We start from the raw sequence: 21,625 nt of genomic DNA, 5'->3' as shown, positions 1-21,625 counted from the left end.
TAATCTATTGTATGGGTGTACCAAAATTTATCTAGCCATTTGATGGACACTTTGGATTGTTTACAATTTTTCATTTCTATGAGTAAAGCTACTATAATTATTCACATGCAGGTCTTTGTGTGGGCATGTTTTTATTTCTCTTGTGTAAATACTCAGGGGTGGGTTGGATTTTTATGACATATGGCAAATTTATTCTTAACTTTATAAGAGACTACTGTGCTGTTTTTTAAAGTGAGTGTATATTTTTTATTTGCCCCAGCAAATATATGAGGGTTCTAGTCACCCTGCATCCTTGCCAAGATTTGGCCTTCTAAATCTTTATGATTTTAGTCTTTCTACTAGTTGTGTAATGGTATCTTATTGTGGTTTTAATTTTCAGTTTTCAGATGACTAATGATGTTGAGCACATTTTTTGTGTGACTCTTGGCCATCTGTACATCTTTTTGGTGAAATATCTATTCAGATCTCTTGTCCATTTTAATAAATTGCATTATCTTCTTATTGAATTTAAGTGTTGTTTATATATTCTGAATACAAGTCTTTTGGGGGCTAGTACATACTTGTTCTCCTAGGCTGTGACTTATTTTAGCAGTGTCTTTTGAAAAGCAGATGTTAATTTTGATGAAGTCCACAATTTCTCAGCTTTTCAGTAGTTTGTGCTTTTTGTGTCTTATCTAAGAAAAAGAGTAAATCAATATCACAGATTTTTTGTTTTCTTCCACAGATTTATATATTTTTTAAAATATTTTATTTATTTAGGGAGAGCATGTGCAGGGGGAGAGGCAAAAGGAGAGGGAGAGAGAATCTCGAGCAGTCTCTACACTAAGCACAGAGTCTGACACAGGGCTTGATTTCATGACTCCAAGATCATTACCTGAGCTGAAACCTAGAGTTGGACACTTAACTGACTGAGCCACCTAGATATCCCCACAAATTTGTATTTTTATCTCTTACATATACTTCTATAATACATTTCAACTTGAATTTGTAGTTTTATGTATGGTGTGAGGTAGATTTGAGGCTTTGTTTTGTTCTGTTTTCCATGCCCAGTTACTCTAGTACCATTTGTAGAGAAGTCTGTCCTTTCTCCATCAAATTACCCTGGTATGTTTGCTGATAATCAATTGACCATGTATGTGTGGGTGTATTTCTCAACTCTGTTCTGTTCTTTTTTTTTTTTTTTTTTAAGATTTTATTTATTTATTTGACAGACAGAGATCACAAGTAGGCAGAGAGGCAGGCAGAGAGAGAGAGAGAGAGAGGGAAGCAGGCTCCCTGCCGCGCAGAGAGCCCGACGCGGGACTCGATCCCAGGACCCTGAGATCATGACCTGAGCCGAAGGCAGCGGCTTAACCCACTGAGCCACCCAGGCACCCTCTGTTCTGTTCTTTTGATTCATATACCAACTTTGGACAAATACCACATTGCTTTGATTATTGTAGTTCTATAATTAGACTTAAAATTGGTTTATTCTTACCATGGAAAAACTAGTATTGAATTGAAATTTTTTCCATCTATACTTTTTTCCCTTTGGTCCTATGATCCTGTTGGTTCTATTATTCTAGAATGTTCTTTAGAGTAAGATTACCTCCTATTTTATATGACAGTCTTTTACCTATTAGTATAAATAAATGTTTACACAATTTAATTTGTATTAAGCTTCCATAGGCTCAAGATCTTTTAAATTTAGGACTTTTTTTTTTTTTTTTAATCAAAAGAGCTTACCATGATTTAGTTCAGTAAATATTAGTTGGAAATGAATTGAACTCTCTATGGAATAATTATTTGTTAGTATCCTTAAAGCAGGTTACTTAAATTCAACATAGCAAAGAAAGCATAGCTCCTGTGACTTTAATTTCATTAGGAAGCTATGGTTCTCTTAATCAGGAAATAAATCTTTCTGAACAATTAATTGTTTGTACCCTTTTTATTTTCCAGTTTTAGACATGCTTATTAGGTTATTTTCATATTATGTCCTAGACACTGCTTGGGCTATTTCAGTATGAAAGCTCAACTTCCTTTAGTTGGAGAACTTTAAAAATTGTTAATATCAGTATAGTTGATATCCTCCTTGTTTTCTCTTTTTATTCTTTACACATTATTCAGATATTGTATGTTTTGAGTTGGTCCTCTAATGTTGTTTTCTCTTTTTTCCTGTTTTCATCTCATTATCTTTTTGTGCTTCTGTGTGAGAATTCTCCTCAACTGTATCTTTCTATTCTGTTAAGCTTTTGATCTCTGGTTTTGTTTTTTAATTTTCAAGCGCTATTTTTTGTTCTCTGAGTATTTTGTATTACATTCTGTTCTTTATGGGTGATATCTCCTTTCTGAGAATATTAATGACAATTTTTCTTGAGTTATTTTCTCTTTAAATAGTCACGGTTTCCTTCAACTTGCTTTCTTTCAGTATGTTTTGAATATTATCTATCTTTAATATTATTAGCTGTGCTTAAATGTCTAGTGATCTTTCTCTGTCTAGTGATAAACTCTGTTTTACTCTCTTCAGAGGATAAACTCACATTTGATAGGGTGTGGGAGGGCATTGTATCAAGTAGAGAATCTGGGAATTTAACTGTTTCATAAGCTTTTAACTATTCATATTGTTTTCTTCCCTATTTTTACCCAACTTGGAAAAGTACCTTATTCTGCCACTTTCTGAGCTCCTTGGGAGTTACTCAGTGCCACTCAAGTTGCATTTCAACTTTATTTTCTGCTGAGGTAGGGTTTCACTTAGGTCTCCTAAAGTGCTTTTCAGTTGTTCATCTGGTTTCATCTTCTGGTATTTGCTTGCTGTTTTCTCCTTCTCTCCTATGGGTTTATATTTTTAAAGAAAGTTCATTTATTATAACAATAAGATGGATTCACTGTGATGAAGAAATAAGATTTCTAGTTAAAGATAGCATTTGAACATACTATGTATCTACTTAAAACTTCTCTTTAATCAGAAACCCTTCTTCCATTTCCTTAGCCAAAAATCTAGTTTTTTTGTTTTTTTTTTTAAGAGAGGGAGAGAGGTGGGGAAGGAACAGAATCCCAAGCAGGCTCCATGCCCAGCGCAGAGCTTGATGCAGGGCTAGATCTCACAACCCTGAGATCATGACCTGAGCCAAAATTAAGAGTTGGACGCTTAACTGAGTGAGCCATGCAGGTGCCCCCCAAAACCTAATTCTAATCTGAGGGGTTATTTTTATGCTGTATATCAATGTTTTCATTAGTAACTTTTATTACATATGTGGAATATAGTAGACTTCCCATGCCTGTCCCCTGTTGCACTCCTGCAATGTGCTGGTGGTTATACCTTCAATATAATACTCTGCTGCTTTGAAGACCTAGAATAAGAGTGAAGCTGAAGCTACCATTCAATCTTTTTCCTACCTCCTCCTGCCCCCATCCCCCATCACAAATATACAGGAGAAGACTTACACACTTAGAGTCATTGTTTTCCTCTGAGCAGAAGTAGCTGTTTCTGAGGGTTTGGAGGAGTGGGGGTTGGGGGTTGGGTGAGCCTGGTGGTGGGTATTAAGGAGGGCATGTATTGCATGGAACACTGGGTGTGGTGCATAAACAATGAATTTTAGAACACACACACAAAAATTAATTTAAATTAAAAAAAAAAAGAAGAAGCTGTTTCCTGTTTCTTGCACATGTATACTGTTGGTATCTTTTGAGAGTGGCACCATTAAGCGTCATGACCATTTTATGTGCTTATTCATTTTTTTTTAAGATTTTATTTATTTATTTGACAGAGAGAGATCACAAGTAGGCAGAGAGGCAGGCAGAGAGAGAGAGAGAGAGAGGAGGAAGCAGGCTCCCTGCTGCGCAGAGAGCCCGATGCGGGACTCGATCCCAGGACCCTGAGATCATGACCTGAGCCGAAGACAGCGGCTTAACCCACTGAGCCACCCAGGCGCCCCTTATGTGCTTATTCTTAATTTCATCTCTTGGTTTCTAATTCTTGTTTTCCACTGTTAAGGGTATCAAGTTCTGTGGTACACATTTTATTGCTTTCTTTTACCTTTCTCTTCCTTTCAAAAAGAAAATTCAGGATTTGTCGCTTCCTTTAGTGATCATTTCTCCTCGATTTTTTTTTTTTAATGTAAAATAGCTAGCTCCCATGGATCTAATGAACCAATTAAAGTATTTCCCCTAAAGTGCTGAAAGCCAGCTAATGCATTGGGCATGCTAATTGAATATTTATTTATTTATTTTCATGAAGTATTATTCTTACTTAAGTATAAAGACTTCCAATCAGATCATCTAGGGACCATTTTACCCAGTGCTCTGATTGGCTGCAAGTCTCTTATCTTTCTCTTTAGCAATGGTGAGGCAGATACCCTTTCCATAGAGAATAGAAACCAATGGTTTGTTGCCTTTTCCAATAACAAAAATGTTGGGGAGGTGGTGGCATAGCTGTTGCTATTGGCATCTTTCACAGGAACATCAAAAGAACCAAGGTGTTTCTGTCTATGGGTTGTCACACCAATTCTTCCCAAGTTAGTACCTCCAGTTACCATATATAGATTACCACTATCAAGCTTGATAAAATCAGTCATTTTTCCAGTCTCCAAATCAGTCTGAATGGTGTCATTCACCTTGATTAGGGGATCAGGATAGTGGATGGTGCAAGCATCATGGGTTACCAGATGAGGGATTCCTTTTGTCCCCACAAAGATCTTTCTCACTTTGCACAAATTATACTTGGCCTACTCAGGTGTAATGCAGTGAAGAGCAAAGTGACCCTTGGTGCCATAGATCAGAAATAGAAATTCTTCTCAGTCTTGTCAATGCTGATGACAGCCATAAAGCCAGCACGGTAGGTTATATCAGTTTGGATCTTGCCTTCAGTCTTAATAAAATGCTGCATACAGAAATTCTTTACCTCATCTCCCATTAGAGCATACTTAAGTCTGTTCCTTAGGAAAATGATGAGAGGGAGACATTCTGTCATCCTAAGGGGACCAGCGAATGGATGAGAGGCAAACACACTGGTCAGTTTATCCCCATCCAGTGCTTTGGAGCTGCTGTATGCTTCAGATGCTTCTTGGAACCATGAACCATGGCTGCATTAGGCCTATATATTTAATCTTTAGTTGTCACTGTTGCATTGGTTGTTGGTTCCATTTCCAAAGGAGTCGTCTTTGTTGATGACATGATTTGAGAGGGATCTATGCTTAGGTTTGATAAAGATATCTTACTTGTCATCCTTGCGCAGGGGCCATGCTAATCTTCTCTGTATCGTTCCAATTTTAGTATATGTGCTGCCGAAGCGAGCACAAGATATCTTACTTGTGTCTACATAAGATAAGGGTTTTAAAAAATAATCCATTTATGCTCTTTAATCTTAATATATGTATAAGGAATAATACTAAGAAGTTATGAAAGATTTTACAGTGAAAAGTTTTCCTTTTCCTTTCACCTGCTTTCTAAGTCCCCCAGTCCCTCAATTTCCCTTTCTAGACGTAACTGCTAGAACCACATTTTTCTCCAGCTCTTTAGAGATCTCTGAATTTACAGCATTTACATGCATATAGGTCAGAAATGTAAAAGAGGCATTTACTCTTGCCTCTTCTATTCAGCATAGTACTGGATTTCCCAGACAGAGCAATTAGGGAAAAAAAAAAAAAGATAAAAGGCATTGAAATTCAAAAGGAAAAAGTAAAATGGTCTCTATTTTACATATAAAAACCCTAGGGTGCCTTGGTAGCTCAGTCAGTTAAGTGTTTGCCTTTGGCTCAAGTCATGATCCCAGGGTCCTGGAATTGAGTCCCACATCAGGCTCCCTGCTCAGCAGGGAGTCTGCTTCTCTCTTTCCCTCTACCCCTCCCCCTGTTCATGCTCTCTCTCTCCCTCTCTCATGCTTTCCTTCAAATAAATAAATAAATTTTTTAAAAAAGATTTTATTTATTTATTTGACAGAGAGAAATTGCAAGTAGGCATACAGGCAGGCAGAGAGAGAGGAGTAAGCAGGCTCCATGCTGGGCAGAGAGAGCCTGATGTGGGGTTTGATCCCAGGACCCTGAGATCATGACCTGAGCTGAAGGCAGAGGCTTGACCCACTGAGCCACCCAGGCGCCCCAAATAAATAAAATCTTAAACAAAACAAAACAAAAAAACCCCTAAAGATTCCACAGCAAAACTATTAAAACTAAAAAAGTCAGTTAGGTTGTATGATACAAAATCAATATACAAAAATCAGTTGCAATTCTATACAGTGAACTTTCAGAAAGAGAAACTAAGTAAACAATCCCATTTATAATAGTGTCAAAAAGAGTAAGATACTTAAGAATAAATTTAAGAATGTGAAAGATCAGTACACAGAACTATAATGCATTGATGAAAGAAATTGAAGAAGATACAAATAAATGAAAATATATCTTGTATTCATGGATTAGAAAAATTAATATTGTTAAAATGTCCATACTACCCAAGCAATCTGCAGATTTAATGCAGTCTGTCAAAAATCCAATGGCATTTTTCACAGAAATAGGCAAAACTATCCTAAAATTCAAATGGAACCATAGAAGACCTTGAGTAGCCAAAGCAATCTTGAGAAAGAACAAAACTGGCATCATCACATGTCTTTATTTTTAATTATATAACAAAGCTATTGTTATCAAAACAGACATAAAAACAGACATAGTAAACCAATGTAAAGAATAGAGAGCCTAAAAATAAAGTCCTGTATATATTGTCAACTAATCTTCAACAAAGTCTCCAAGAATACACAATCAGGAAAAGATAATCTCTTCAGTAAATGGTATTGGGTATAGTAGTTATCCACATGCAAAAGAATGAAATAGAATCCTTTTCTTTTTTTTCTTTTTAAGATTTTATTTATTTTTTTTGAGAGAGTGAGTTAGCACATGAGTTGGGGGGAGAGGCAGATGGAGAGGGACTATATGAAACTAAAAATTTTCTGCACAGCAAAGGAAACAAAATGAAAGGCAGCCTATGGAATGGGAGAAAATATTTGCATACTGTGTATCTGTTAAAGCATTTATATCTAAAATATTTAAGAAACTCCTACAACTCAATAGCAAAAAACAAATAACCTGATAAATGGGCTGAGGACTTGAATAGACATTTTTTTTTAAAACATAAATAGCCAGTAGGTGTATGAAAATGTTCTCTATATTACTCATTTTCAGGGAAATACATATGAATCAAAACTACAATGAGAAATCACCTCATACCTGCTAGGAGAGCTATTGTTATTATTATTTTTTTTTAATTTAATTTTATTTTTTTAGTGTTCCAAGATTCATTGTTTATGCACCACACCCAGTATTCCATGCAATAGGTACCCTCCTTAATACCCACCACCATGGTCATCCATTCACCCCCTCTTCCAGAACACTCAGTTTGTTTTTCAGAGTCCACAGTTTCTCATAATTTGTCTGCCCCTCTGATTTCCCCCAATTCACTTTTCCTTTCTTTCTCCTAATGTTCTCCATGTTATTCCTTATGTTCCACAAGTAAGTGAAACCGTATTATAATTGACTTTCTCTGCTTATTTCATTCAGCATAATTTCCTCCAATCCCATACATGTTGATACAAAAGTTGAGTATTCATCCTTTCTGATGGAGGCATAATGTTCCATTGTATATATGGACCATATATTCTTTATCCATTCGTCTGTTGAAGGACATCTTGGTTCTTTCCATAGCTCGTGACTGTGGCCATTGCTGCTATGAACATTGGGGTACATATGGGCCTTCTTTTCACTACATTTGTATATTTGGGGTAAATACCCAGTAGAGCAATTGTAGGGCATAGGGTAGCTCTATTTTTAATTTCTTAGGAATCTCCACACTGTTTTCCAAAGTGGCTGCACCAACTTGCATTCCCACCAACGGTATAAGAGGGTTCCCTTTTCTCTACATACTCTCCAACACTTGTTTATAAAAAGTTAAAAGATTTAAGAAGTGTTTGTCAGTATGTGGAGAAATGGAAACCTTTGTGCACTGTTGATAACACTGTAAATTGGTGCAAGTATTATGGAAATAGTGTGGAGATTCCTAAGAAATTAAAAATAGAGCTACCCTATGCCCTACAATTGCTCTACTGGGTATTTACCCCAAATATACAAATGTAGCCCCACATCAGGCTCCTTGCTCGGCAGGGAGCCTGCTTCCTCCTCTCTGCCTGCCTCTCTGCCTACTTGTAATCTCTGTCTGTCAAATAAATAAATAAATAAAATCTTTAAAAAGGGGGGGGGGTACAAACTTTCAGTTGTAAGATGAAAGAATTCTGAAGACCTAAAACATGGCATGGTCACTATAGTTAATAATCATACCTTATATACTTGAAACATTAAGAGAGTAGATTTTAAGTGTTCTCACCACATACGCACAAAAATGGTAACTGTGAAGAGCTGGATATGTTAATTAACTTGATTGTGGCATATATATATATATTAAAACATCTCATTGTATACCTTAATATATTTGATTTTTGCTTGTCAGTCATACCTCAGTAAAGCTGGAAGAAAGAAATACGGTGTTTTTAAACTACAACCTCAGATAGCATGAGGTTCTTAAGGGTACATTCAATAGGTGATGTGTTATATATGCCATCAACTAAAATTTACAGATTTTTAAAATATGTGCAAGGCTGTGGGAACAAAGGCCACAGACTCAAAGTTTAGAGTAGCACTTACTAAGTTACACCTAGGAAGTAATGGGGATGAGGACATATTAACTGTAGTCACCTCAATTCCTAGATTGGCTTTTTATAGACGCTCAGTGTATATTCTTGAAAAAAAAAGCATATAAGATTAGGCAGCACATTTCTTCCCAGGCACATTAAGTCACAAGATCATGTGACTTATGAATGTTGTAAGAAATGTTATATTGCTTAATATTTTCTGCTGTTCTTATAAATGAGTTGTACTTTGAGTGCTATTTGTTTTGTTTGTTTGTTTGTTTTTTTAAGATTTTATTTATTTATCAGAGGGGTGGGGGGAGAGCGAGCACAGGCAGACAGAATGGCAGGCAGAGGCAGAGGGAGAAGCAGGCTCCCTGCCGAGCAAGGAGCCCAATGTGGGACTCGATCCCAAGAAGCTGGGATCATGACCTGAGCCGAAGGCAGCTGCTTAACCAACTGAGACACCCAGGCGTCCCTTTGAGTGCTATTTGTAAAGAATGCTGATAACATGCTTTTGAAAGAGAAAGATTTCAGGAATTGGCCAAAGGAAGTAAAGCAGAAAATTTTAACAATTTGAGACTACTTTTTCTCTAATTGGCTATCTTTGTGACATTGTAACTCTTTCAATCTATGTCATCTGATTTCTTTCTCAACTATTATGTTGTATTTCCTCAATTCTGAATTTATAACAATTCTGTAATTAAAAGCACAGTTAAATTAAATTAAATTAAATTAAAGTTCTTTGAACTTAGTCCCATAAAATTACTTCTGTTTGTATGGGCTTTGCTCATTCTTCTGATAAATCCAGATTTTGTTTCTTCATACAGTGTTAATAGAAAGGTTTTATTTATCATGCCCAATTCACAACACTTTGGCACTGTACCAGAAGCTTCCTCTAGGTCATTAAAAGGTAGTTCATGAATATATTCTAAGACAGAGGTTGGCAGATTTTTTCTATTAAGGGCCAGATAATAAATATTTTCGACTTTCCATGCCATACAATCCCTGTTACTACTATTCAGTTCTTAGTCACACAAAAGTAGCCATTAATAATATGTAAATGAACAAGCTGAACTGTATTCCTCTAAAACTTTATTTACAAAATTAGTTGGTAGGCCAGATTTGGCCCATGGACAGTAATTTGCAAACTCTTTTTTTTTTTTTTTAAAGATTTTATTTATTTATCAGAGAGAGAGGGGGAGAGAGCGAGCACGGGCAGACAGAATGGCAGGCAGAGGCAGAGGGAGAAGCAGGCTCCCTGCCTAGCAAGGAGCCCGATGCGGGACTCGATCCCAGGACACTGGGATCATGACCTGAGCCGAAGGCAGCTGCTTAACCAACTGAGCCACCCAGGCGTCCCGCAAACTCTTTTTTTAAAGCAGTCAGAATTCTTGTTTTTAATTGTTTAGTGCTGAGTTTTCATGTGGATTATAATCCAAAAAATAGTACTCTAAAAGTTTCTGGGTTATCTGAATAACTGCTTTATTTAGTTATGTGAATATGGTACTGTTTTACATTTCGGATTGAGTGAGGCATCTTTCCTCTTGTACATACTCAGGCTAAATACGTGTTACTATGGAACACTGAATGAGTAGAGGCTTTTACAATAGTTGGAATAGAGAAAAGTGAAATAATTGAGGTATTACCTGAAACATAGGAGTACATGCAGGCAGAGCATCATAGTAATAAGAGAACTGACTTTTCTAGCTTCCAGACTTTAACTTTAATTATCAGTAACTGTGATAGTCAATATGAAATGAAGTACTTCTTTTCTTCTTGAGTATAGCCATGGCCATATACCTATTTGATACAGATTTCAGTAAAACCCCAGAGCTGACTTGATCTGAATGTGACAAAGGCTATAGTGTTTCGAAATCACTCTTATTTAAAATTGACCTTAGAATTTGTGGCAGAGCCTGTGGTTGCTTTCCCAAATCCCTTGTTACCTTTTCCTTCACAAATATAACCCTGGGCATGGGGGTATATGTGGCCAGCTGAAACACTTTTTTCCAAACTCTATTTTAATTAGGAGTGCTTATGTGAAACTGTGTGCCAGTGAGACACCAGTAGAAGTCACTGGATGGTGATTCTGGAAAAACTTGTTAAAATAGAGTCAGCTTGTTTGACAAGTACACTTTTATCCTCTTCTTTTCTCCCTCATCAAATATTGATGCCAAACCTGGAACTGTGCCAGGTATCTTTTGACCTACCTGGAAGGAAAGGTCAAGAAGACTGTAGAGTCCTCAGGTACTTGGCTGCTGCTCCAGCGTGGACTTGCCTAACTCCAAACTTCTGGTTGAAGAAGGGGGTGTGGTGGTGGGTGAGGTAGAAAACAATCCTATCTGTTTTAACCCTTATTATTTGGCTTTATATTATGTGCAAGTGGCTCAAGTCTCTATCGTTTAAAGAAGTAATATTGAATATTGAAATAATATGATAGTAAGTTGAGTTTTTATTTTGTGCTTTATTCTTAAGTTTGTAAATGTATTCTCATTTTTGAAATATTTTCTGGAGTTATTTACATATAATTCAATAAATCGCAAGCCAGGCAAAAAAAGGAATTCATAAAGAATTCCTATTATATTCTATTATATTCTGAGAGAGGCTCTCAATTTGTAATAAATTATTTAACTTATTTCTCCATCTACCTGTCTACATTTAAGTATCACTGATGTACATGTCTTTATTAACAAAGCAATTTTGGTACTAATGAATCATTTTTTCTACCTTTAAAATCACTTTAGGATAGATTAAGCAGACCTAACTTACTTCTTAGTTTCTTTTTATATAAACTGTATTTTCTTCGTAACTCTAATATATTCTAATGAATGTTACTGTTTGTTATTGTCTAATTAAGCCTTAAAAATCTTCCACTAATTGCTGTAGGAATAATCAACTCTTTTGACCTGAAGCTTTATAGACAAGAATAAATAATTGTGTAAAAGCTAATATGTGATATAATGGCGCAGTGGGAATTATTATACATCCTGAAAACAATAATAATTCTCTCAAAACAGCTGATACACACCTTTTTTAAAAAGCCATCTAGGCAAATACAGAGATTTTTTTCCCATTTTGCTCTTATTAGTAAAAGTTATGGGGCAATTTTGTGCTAATGAAGTCAGACTAATGAAGCACAATATTTTCAAGGTATTATCAAGCATTAGGGACTAGTTTAATTTTTTTAATGCTCATGAACAGAAACAGCAATTCTTTTTAAAAACTTACTTGGTTTTTGGTATACACATAGGATTTGTTCACATTACCTCACATCTTTTAGGTACCTTTTATGCCCTTTCTGTATGACTCGTGTTTCATAATGGGTAAAAAGAGCTAAAAGAAAACAAAGCACTGAATATCATTCTAACTTGGTTAGTTTTTCTTTTTTCTTTTTTTGAGATTTTATTTATTTATTTGAGAGAGAGAAAGAAAGCGTGCATGCACAATAGGGGGAAGAGCAAAGGGAGAGGGACAAGCAGACTCCCTGCAGAGCAGGGAGCCCAGTGCAGGGTTGGATCCTAGATGCTAGAATCATGACCTGAACTGAAGGCAGACACTTAACTGACTGAGCCATCCAGGTGATTTTCAAAGTCGTAACAGGTGTAGCACATGTGAGTTGCTTTACCTAAAGTCTTTCTTCTCTTACTTTCCTGAATCTGGAGCATATGCTAAAAGCAGGTACAGATTTAGGACTTAATATGGGTATCACTTCAAACTAAGAGAATGGTTGAGAGCCTTAGGAATAGAGGTAGAACACAAAGAGGAGATGATTAACAGACTCTAGAATTCTTTTTTTTTTTTTTTTTTTTTTTTCAGACTCTAGAATTCTTTAAGGACTCTTTTCCCTGTGCTTCTGAACATTGGTGGGTAAGGATGAATTGTCTGGAGCTTACTTAGGATGACAGAATAGAAAGATGATATGAATGGGCTGTGGAATTAACCACCCTGGAACCATCCCACTCCAGAATTTCTTGTAATGAATTATGTGATATAGTAATTATTTTTCATGATTAAGCCATTTTGAATTGAGTTTCTATTCTTGGCTTGCATCCTAAAGGAAACATTGTTTATAACACCAGTTTTTAAAGTCAGTTTCATATCCTTTTGTTTTTAATGCCTAAATTTGAAGCTCCTGTTCTCTGTAACCCCCCTATATCTATTGCCAGTATTTAGTTACTGACACTGAGCATCGTTATTTGTTGAACAGAACTTATCATCAGCAAAACAACAATAAAGTTTTTATGGTATCTTTCCATTTACAAAGCACTCTTTTACCTCATTTAATCACAGCTCAGCCTACTTGCCTTAGTCATTTCATAAAATAGATGAGATGAGGAAGCTGGATATAGAGGTCTAGGATATATTTAATCATATACTTGCAAATAAAAGCACTGCTTTAAGGTTTTACAGAAATCCAGCAGACTGCTTTGATATGCAACCAAAATAAATACTGTTGTTTTGTAATTTTAATTTTAAACAGAAATTTCTGGCCCAAGGACAAGAATCACAGACTCAGATCAATTGTTTGAATAATTCCTTTAGAAATCTTTATTTTATTTTATTTTGTTTGTGTCTAGGGTTTACTTAGCTTTAGTTTCAGATATCAACATGCATAACATGTGATAATAACTTCAGGGTATCAAGGGAAAAAAAGATGTCCAAATAGTGGTTTTATTTTTATTTTTTTTAAAGATTTTGTTTATTTATTTGACAGACAGAGATCATAAGCAGGCAGAGAGGCAGGCAGAGAGAGAGAGGAAAGGAAGCAGGCTCCCTGCTGAGCAGAGAGCCCGATGCAGGACTGCATCCCAGGATCCTGACACCATGACCTGAGCCAAAGGCAGAGGCTTAATCCACTGAGCCACCCAGGCACCCCAAATAGTGGTTTTAAATTTGAATCTGGAGCATATGCTAAAAACCTTAGGTACAGATTTAGGACTTAATATGGGTATCACTTCAAACTAAGAGAATGGTTGAGAGCCTTAGGAATAGAGGTAGAACACAAAGAAGAGATGATTATAAAGGTTGAACACCAAACAAGGTGTGTAGAGGTGGAGGCATAGAGGAAAGAGATAGAGATTAGAGTTAGGAGAATCAGGAACATCTGGGAAGCACAGGAGAGCTTTTCCAGAAAGTGGTTCTATTCCAGGGGTCTATGAAGAGGCCAAACTAGAGAAGAGCTGAACTTTAAGGTTTCCTGACTATATGTGTGTGTATGTATGTATGTATGTATGCATGTATATATATGTATGGGTGTGTATATATACTTGTCATTTGCCAAAGCAATGGAAACAAGAATTTAAAAATATATATAGTTTTAGAGATTTTATTTATTTGAGAGAGAGACAGCAGAATTAGGGAGAGAGGCAGAGGGAAAGGGAGAAGCAGACTCCCTGCTGAGCTGGTTGCCAGACATTGGGCTCAATCCCCAAAGCTGAAGGCAGACACTTAACTATCTGAGCCACCCGGGCACCCCTAAAAAATAATTCCACCTCAGTTTTTTTCCTTTTCTTTTTCATCCTGTTACATGCTATATTGTGCACTTTTGTGATTTCATACAAGATCAAGAAAGGTTAAATCTAATGTTATTGATATGTGTGTGTACACACACACACACACAAACACCCATGCTTAAACAAAATATTTCTAAAAGGCTACACAAGCAATTGGTAACTTTGTCATTTTTAGAGCAGCTAATATCTGGGACACACTTGACGAATAGAGATTGGAGAAGGACTTTCCACATTTGTACCTCTTGAATTGTGTACATGTGGATATATCCCTTGTTCAAAAAATAATATTAAAGCTAAACAAAATAAAGGCCATTTTATTATGTTGAACTTTTGTAGTTATAAGGGGAAAGTATTTTGAGACTTTGCCCTGGCTGCAGAAAATATTATGATTTGATCTTCTGAAACCATGGTCCCTGTAGTTTTGTCTCTGGGGAGAGTGCTGGGGGGTTGTTAAAGTTGCATTAAGTTAGCACTGGTCAGGTATATATACTAAAACGTAGTATGGTATATAATATAATTTAGTATATAGATGGTTGATTCTTCCTCAAGGACAAACTGTGTATAAATATCTAGAAGGTTAATATTTTCCCAGAGGAAATAGCCCACTTCTGAGGCCAAAGCATGCATAGTAATTGACTAAGCAGACCTTGTGTTCAGGTACCAAGTCCTGGTTTCTGCACTTAGGATTCCAAACATCTTACATATGTTCATCTTACATGTGTTCACCTCACTGAGTTGTCAGTGTTGCCAAAATATTCGCTGGCTGTTCTCTTGCTGCAGTGTTACCAAAACACTCTTTTGCTGCTTTCTTTTTACAGACCTGATATGTTCAAGAAATATGGGTGGTAGTTATTTAAAAGGTGGGGTTTTTTAATATAAAAGATTGGAGAAAAGCTTTGAGTTAAAAGCAAATTGTTCAGTTCTGTGAGTCTTAGATTAGAAATTTAGCTGGTGGGTAAAATGATTCTCGGAAAACTATAATGCTGTTTAGCTTTCTCTCTTCTAGCTGTATGAAAATTTGAGCTAAAAATAGCAAACACTAAGCATGTGCATCCAAAGATATGGCTGCTGCAAACACTGGAATATATATGTCTTGATACTGTAAGTGGATGATTAATGTAAGGAGCCTCAAGGTTTTGGAAACAACTCAGTGAAATGAAAAGTTGCTTTTTGATGTCTGTAGCCAAGCTGGATAAATTATAATTCAAGCAGTTAACATGGATTTTGGAACAAAGAATATTATTTATTTTTTGTAACACTGGAAACTGAACTGCTTGTAAAATTCAGATAGAATTATATGGCTGTTGGCACATCACACCAAATACAATAGATACTCCTTTAAAGGCTTGGCAAATACAATAGATACTCCTTTAAAGAAGGAAGTTTTCTTTTTAGCTATAGGTTAAAGTACATGTAATTCATATTGTTCTTACCATTTCCCAATGAGAGAAAAAGCTATTTTTATTTCTGTGGATTATTACGGTTATGGCTATAGTCTTTTGATTACAAAGTAAAATTTAGTTTCAATCAAATGTGGTGTAAAATTTCTCTGAAGTGAGAAATTGTATTGGCCATATTTTCCCTTTTTAAATTATGGTAACACAGTTAGGCCTTCATCAGTCAGCTTCCTTGTTTTCTTTCAAAGTTTCGACCTCTTACCCACTCTTAACGTTTCCAACATGTTCTATGCTATTGCTCTATTTTTAACCTTTTTTTTTTTTTTGGCTACCAAAATTTCTTTTTAATTACTCTTTATATGTTGACTCCATTTTTTTGCTGCCCACCATCTTCTTTTTTTTTTTTTTTTTAAAGATTTTATTTATTTATTTGACAGAGGGAGATCACAAGTAGGCAGAGAGGCAGGCAGAGAGAGAGAGGAGGAAGCAGGCTCCCCGCTGAGCAGAGAGCCCGATGCGGGACTCGATCCCAGGACCCTGAGATCATGACCTGAGCTGAAGGCAGCGGCTTAACCCACTGAGCCACCCAGGCGCCCGATGCCCACCATCTTCTTAACCACTTTTGCAATAACGCTTACAAGTAAGCTCCTGGTAACTTTTATGATGGCCTTTTAGCCCTCATCCTTTGCAATATCCTTGTGGCATTTGGACACTTAACCCATTTTCTCTGTTAATGTATTTCTCCATGGCTTCTTTTTTTAAATTTTTATTTATTTATTTATTTGACAGAGATAGATCACAAGTAGGCAGTGAGGCAGGCAGGGAGAGAGAGGGAGAAGCAGGCTCCCTGCTGAGCAGAGAGCCCAGTGCAGGGCTCGATCTCAGGATCCTGAGATCATGATCTGAGCCAAAGGCAGAGGCTTTAACCCACTGAGCCTCCCAGGCACCCCTCCCCACGGCTTCTTAAACCCTAATCTTCTTCTCTTTCAACTTTTTTTCCTTTCCTTTTTTTTCTAAATGAGGTTGTTTCCCAAGGTACTAGCCATGAAAAATTACTATCTTTTTACAATTTACACATGAGAACCTCATTCTCTATGATCATCTGCATGCATAGCTCCTTTCTCATTTTTAGTTATTGTCTTCACTTGATTCCTTAGTTCCTGATCCACACTTCTATCTGCCTACTTGATATTTCACTCATAGGATCAATAAGATACTTAACCTGGGCTATTTATACTATTCTGTGTTTTTAAAAAAAGTCTTCTCTGGACCCTAGTTTTCCTGTCAACTACTACCATGTTTCTCTGCTTCCTTTTACAGGGTAATTCCTTGCACCAGTAATCTCTATTTACTGTTTCCCTTTTCTATCTTCCCATTCTCTCTTGAACCCACTCATAGGAGGCTTTTGTCTCCTACCATTTTATCAGCCTTGCTTTTATAGAGTTATGAATGCTCTCTTCCCAAATCAAAGGGTCAATTCTCAGACCTCATTTTACTAGATTTTTTTAAGAAGCCTTTACTATAGTTGTTCATTCTCCCCTTCTCAAAAGAATGTCTTTATTTGGCTTCTAGGGCATCACATTCCTCTTACATCTTTTTATATTATTGGGCACTCCTTCTCAGTCCTTTTTGCTGGGTCCTTCTCCACTTTGTACCCCTATTTGTGGGAGTCCTGCAGGGGTCAGCCATAGCTCTCTTCTCTTCTCCCTATACTCTTACTTCTTCTTTTTTTTTTTTTTAAGATTTTATTTATTTATTTGACAGACAGAGATCACAAGTAGGCAGAGAGGCAGGCAGAGAGAGAGAGAGAGAAGCAGGCTTCCTGCGGAGCAGAGAGCCCGATGCGGGGCTCGATCCCAGGACCCTGAGATCATGACCCGAGCTGAAGGCAGCAGCCCAAACCACTGAGCCACCCAGGCGCCCCTATACTCTTACTTCTTAGGTAATTTCAATTAGTCTCCTGACTTGAAAAATTATGTTTGGTGTTCTGCTCTGGAATAGTGTTAGTACCCCCTCTCCTTTATTACCTCTCTTTACTTTTTCACTTACAGATTTTCAGAGTATGTCTCTTTTGCTTCTAGAGTCCTTAGGTTGAATATACAACACCCATTATATTCATAGACATGAACCTTCATTGTTGACAGGATTTCCTTTTTATCTTCTCCTGTTTTGAATCTGTGTTAAGGTGTGTTTTTTGTTTGGTTATTTTTGTAAGCATTTTTCCTCCTCTGGTTTATTTGTGTTTTATAATCTTGGAGATATTGGTTGGTCTCAAATATCTTTTTGCCGTTGCTTACAAATAATGGGAATCTTGGCTAGATAAAAGATTCATGAGTTCTGCTTTCTTTTCAGGTAGTCCAGATCCTCCTTCATGGTTTTTTAGCTTCCAGTGTTGATGATGATAAGAATGCCATCTTGGTTTTTCCATTTATGGATAGTTGTTCTTTCTGTCTGAACATTTACAAGGTTTTTTCTTATTCTTCAATCAATAATTTTATAAGGATATGAGTAGATATTTGCCTTTTCTTTTCCAACCTGAAACTTAGTTACCCTTTCCAATTAGATATTTTTTCAGCCTGGAGAACTTTTCTTTTATTACTTACTTAATTGTTCCCTCTTTTACATAGTGTCTTTTCTCTATTTGAATACATATTTTTCACATATTAATTTTTTGGGTCTATCCAAGTAATTTTTCTTTTCTGTTACTACTATCATTTACTTAAGCCTGTGCTCTGTGTTTTGAGATAACCCTTGCACTTCTTCCCATCTACTTAGTTCTTTCATCTTCCTATCTACTTAATTAGGTGTCAATAATGATCTTTTTTAAAAATTCATGTACTTATTTTAATAGCTTGAAAATCATGGTTTTAAGCTTCAGTGTGTATGTGTGTTGTATTAGAAATTATGTAAATGCTCTAACAATTTTAGTTTAAGTCTTTTCTTTTCTAGCACTTCCTTTTTCAATAGGTACATGTTCTGATTATTCAGTCTTACTTTGTTATCATATGTTGGAGCCTCTTACATGGTCCTTTGTTTTTTTTTTATGATGGCTCACTGAAAATCATGTCTGGTTGTTGAACTGTTCTTAACTGCAGGAATCCTGGAATTCATAATAGGTACAGCGCCTGAAGTGTAAGGACAGTTAGCCCACTAGAGATCCCTAAAGGAAGTATAATGCTCTCTAATCTACTTGAACTATTCTCATTCTAAAGTAAGGAATACTCATCTGTTTTATGATAGGAAAATACAGCATATTCCAAGAGATTAGGGGTAATTTTACTATGGGGGTCTTCAGATACCTGGAAGCCAAGTTATTACAGTGATGCTACTTTTCAGTAAGTTAGCTACTCATGGGACAATGTAACTGTACACCAGTTTGCTCTGATGTTACCTCACTAGAGCCTTAAGATGTATAATAGTGTGCAGGTCTCAGCAGCTGCTTATCATTAGAAAGTTCAAGAACTTGGGAGTTGGCATAGAAAGGAAAAAGCCACAGTCAAGTTGTCATGTTTCAGAATACATTCAACCCTCACTCATTCCTGTGCCATTTAGATTCTGATAACTTTCAACTTTATTATATCTCCAGTCCTTACCATTTTTTTGATGTACATATCCTGTTGTCTACTCAACAGTTCATCTTGGTAATCTAATGGATACAAACTTTGTATCCATTTGTATCCAGCAAAGGTTGTATGTTCAATGCTTGATTGTCATCACCAAACCTACTTCTCCTAAGTCTTTCTTATCTCATTGAATGGCATCTCTGCCATTTTTTATGGTTAATTGCATAAGCCAGTATCTTAAGATTCATTCTTTTTTTTTTTCATTTTATTTTATTTTATTTCCTTTCAGTGTTCCAGAATTCATTGTTTATGCACCACACCTAGTGCTCCCTGCAATACGTGTCCTCCATAATACCCACCACCAGGCTCATTCTTGACTTCTGTCTTTTATTTTTACATCCACATTCCAATTAATTCACAAATCCTATTGGCTTTTCTTTCAAAATGTACCTAAATTGATCACTTCTTACATCTCCACCTGTACCACTCATCTGTACATCATTGTTTTCCTCTTAGTCTACTGCAGGTGCCTCCTCAGTATTCTTCCTGCTTCTGCTCTTGCCCTCTACAGTTTATCCCCTATGAATCAGAGTAATATTTTTTTGAAAGGTAAAATGTTGTTTCCCTCCAAAGGATTCTAAGAAAATCCAAACTCTGTGCAGTTGCTTACAAGGCTTTCCATGCCATAAGGCTCTCCCAGCTGCCTTCCAACCTTATTTTCTACCATTTTCCTGACTTAGTGCATGTTAGTCTCATTAGCTTCCTTGTTCCTTCTTAACTACTTGTTCCTTATCTCAGGGCCCTTGCTTTAATGGATCACTTTGTTTAAGAATACTCTTCTTTCATATTTTCTAACAATTCCCTTCCTCATTAAATTTGTGTATTGGGGTCGCCTGGGTGGATCACTGGGTTAAGGCTCAGGTCGTGATCTCTGGGTCCTGGGATTGAGCCCCACATCGGGCTCTCTGCTCAGCAGGGAGCCTGCTTCCCCCACCACCCACCCTGCCTCTTTGCATACTTGTGATCTGTCTGTCAAATAAATAAATAAAATCTTTAATAAATTTGTGCCTTGCTCACATGAATAGACATTTCTCCAAAGAAGACATGCAAATGGCCAACAGCCACATGAAAAAAATACTCAACATCATTTGGCATCGGGGAAATAGAAATCAAAACCACAATGAGATACTGCTTCACACTGGTTAGAATGGCTAAAATGAATAACTCAGGAAACAACAGATGTTGGCGAGGATGCGGAGAAAGAGGAACCTCCTTACACTGTTGGTAGGAATGCAAACTGGAGCATCCACTCTGGAAAACAGCATGCAGGGTTCTCCAAAAGTTAAGAAGGAGAACTACTCTATGACCCTGCAATTGCACTACTAGGTATTTTTCTAAGGGATACAAACATAGTGATTCAATGGGGGTACATGCACCACAGTCTTTATAGCAACAATGCTTGCAATAGCCAAAGTCTGGAAAGAGCCCAGATGTCTATTGACAGATGAATGGATGAAGAAAATGTGGTGTTGGGGCACCTGGGTGGCTCAGTGGGTTAGGCCTCTGCCTTCGGCTCAGGTCATGATCCCAGGGTCCTGGGATCGAGCCCCACATTGGGCTTTCTGCTCTGCAGGGAGCCTGCTTCCTCCTCTCCCTCTGCCTGTCTCTCTGCCTACTTGTGATCTATGTCAGATAAATAAAGAAAAAATCTAAAAAAAAAAAAAAAAAGAAAAGAAAATGTGGTGTATATATTGCTCAGCCATCAAAAAGAATGAAATCTTACCATTTGCAATGACAGGGATGGAATTAGAATGTATTCTGCTAAATGAAATAAGTCAGTCAGAGAAGGGCAAATACCTTATGATTTCACTCATATGTGGAATTTAAGAAAAAAAACTTATGAGCATAGGGAAAGGGAAGGGACTGTTCGTGATCCTGACCACACCTGCTATTCTTTCTTTTTGCTCTTTGGATTTTCAGTTTATGACGCCTATCTTCAGTTTTCAGTGGATAGAATTTACTTCTATAGGTGAATAAGAAAGAGTAGAGAAAAGAAAATTTAGCCAAATAATAGAAACCAAAATTCATCTTGAAAGTAGGCTTAGCATATATAATGCAGTGTAGAAAATTGTAGCTATAACATGCTAATATGTGGCTAAGATTTATTTTCTTGTGCTTTAATATAGTATTCTTCTAATCTCTAAAGGCCAATTTTAAGATTCATTAGTAAGGAGAGAAGTCATTGGTAAGTCATTTGCCATTTTGCCCTCATTTTTGAATGGTTATTCTGACTATCTCCATGGGTGGATGTGGGGAACATTTCTGAAATTCTAACCCTCCTGCATACCCATGTGCCTACCACTGGAAGATGGAGAGTCTTATAAAATCATCTCTGGCCCATGTTCTCAAGCACATTTGTAGACACCTCTCTCTGGATTAGTGCTTTTTTTTTTTTTTTTTTTTTTTTTAAAGATTTTATTTATTTATTTGACAGAGAGAAATCAC

General features: G+C 36.6%; 1 protein-coding gene and 1 pseudogene across 10 annotated transcripts in view; one reads left to right on the top strand and one right to left on the bottom strand.

The window, feature by feature from the left end:
- Positions 1-21,625, top strand: part of ZRANB3 (zinc finger RANBP2-type containing 3) — a 338,626-nt gene that overhangs the window by 110,676 nt on the left and 206,325 nt on the right. The gene's annotated exons all lie outside the window — the stretch shown is intronic.
- LOC309843659 (small ribosomal subunit protein eS4 pseudogene) lies at positions 4,270-5,058 on the bottom strand (annotated as a pseudogene). The gene has a single exon. The product of its transcript is annotated as a small ribosomal subunit protein eS4 pseudogene (transcript).

This window comes from Mustela nivalis (assembly GCF_964662115.1).
Source record: "Mustela nivalis genome assembly, chromosome: 11".
Classification (NCBI taxonomy): domain Eukaryota; kingdom Metazoa; phylum Chordata; class Mammalia; order Carnivora; family Mustelidae; genus Mustela; species Mustela nivalis.
This window is presented reverse-complemented; position numbering and strand designations above follow the sequence as displayed.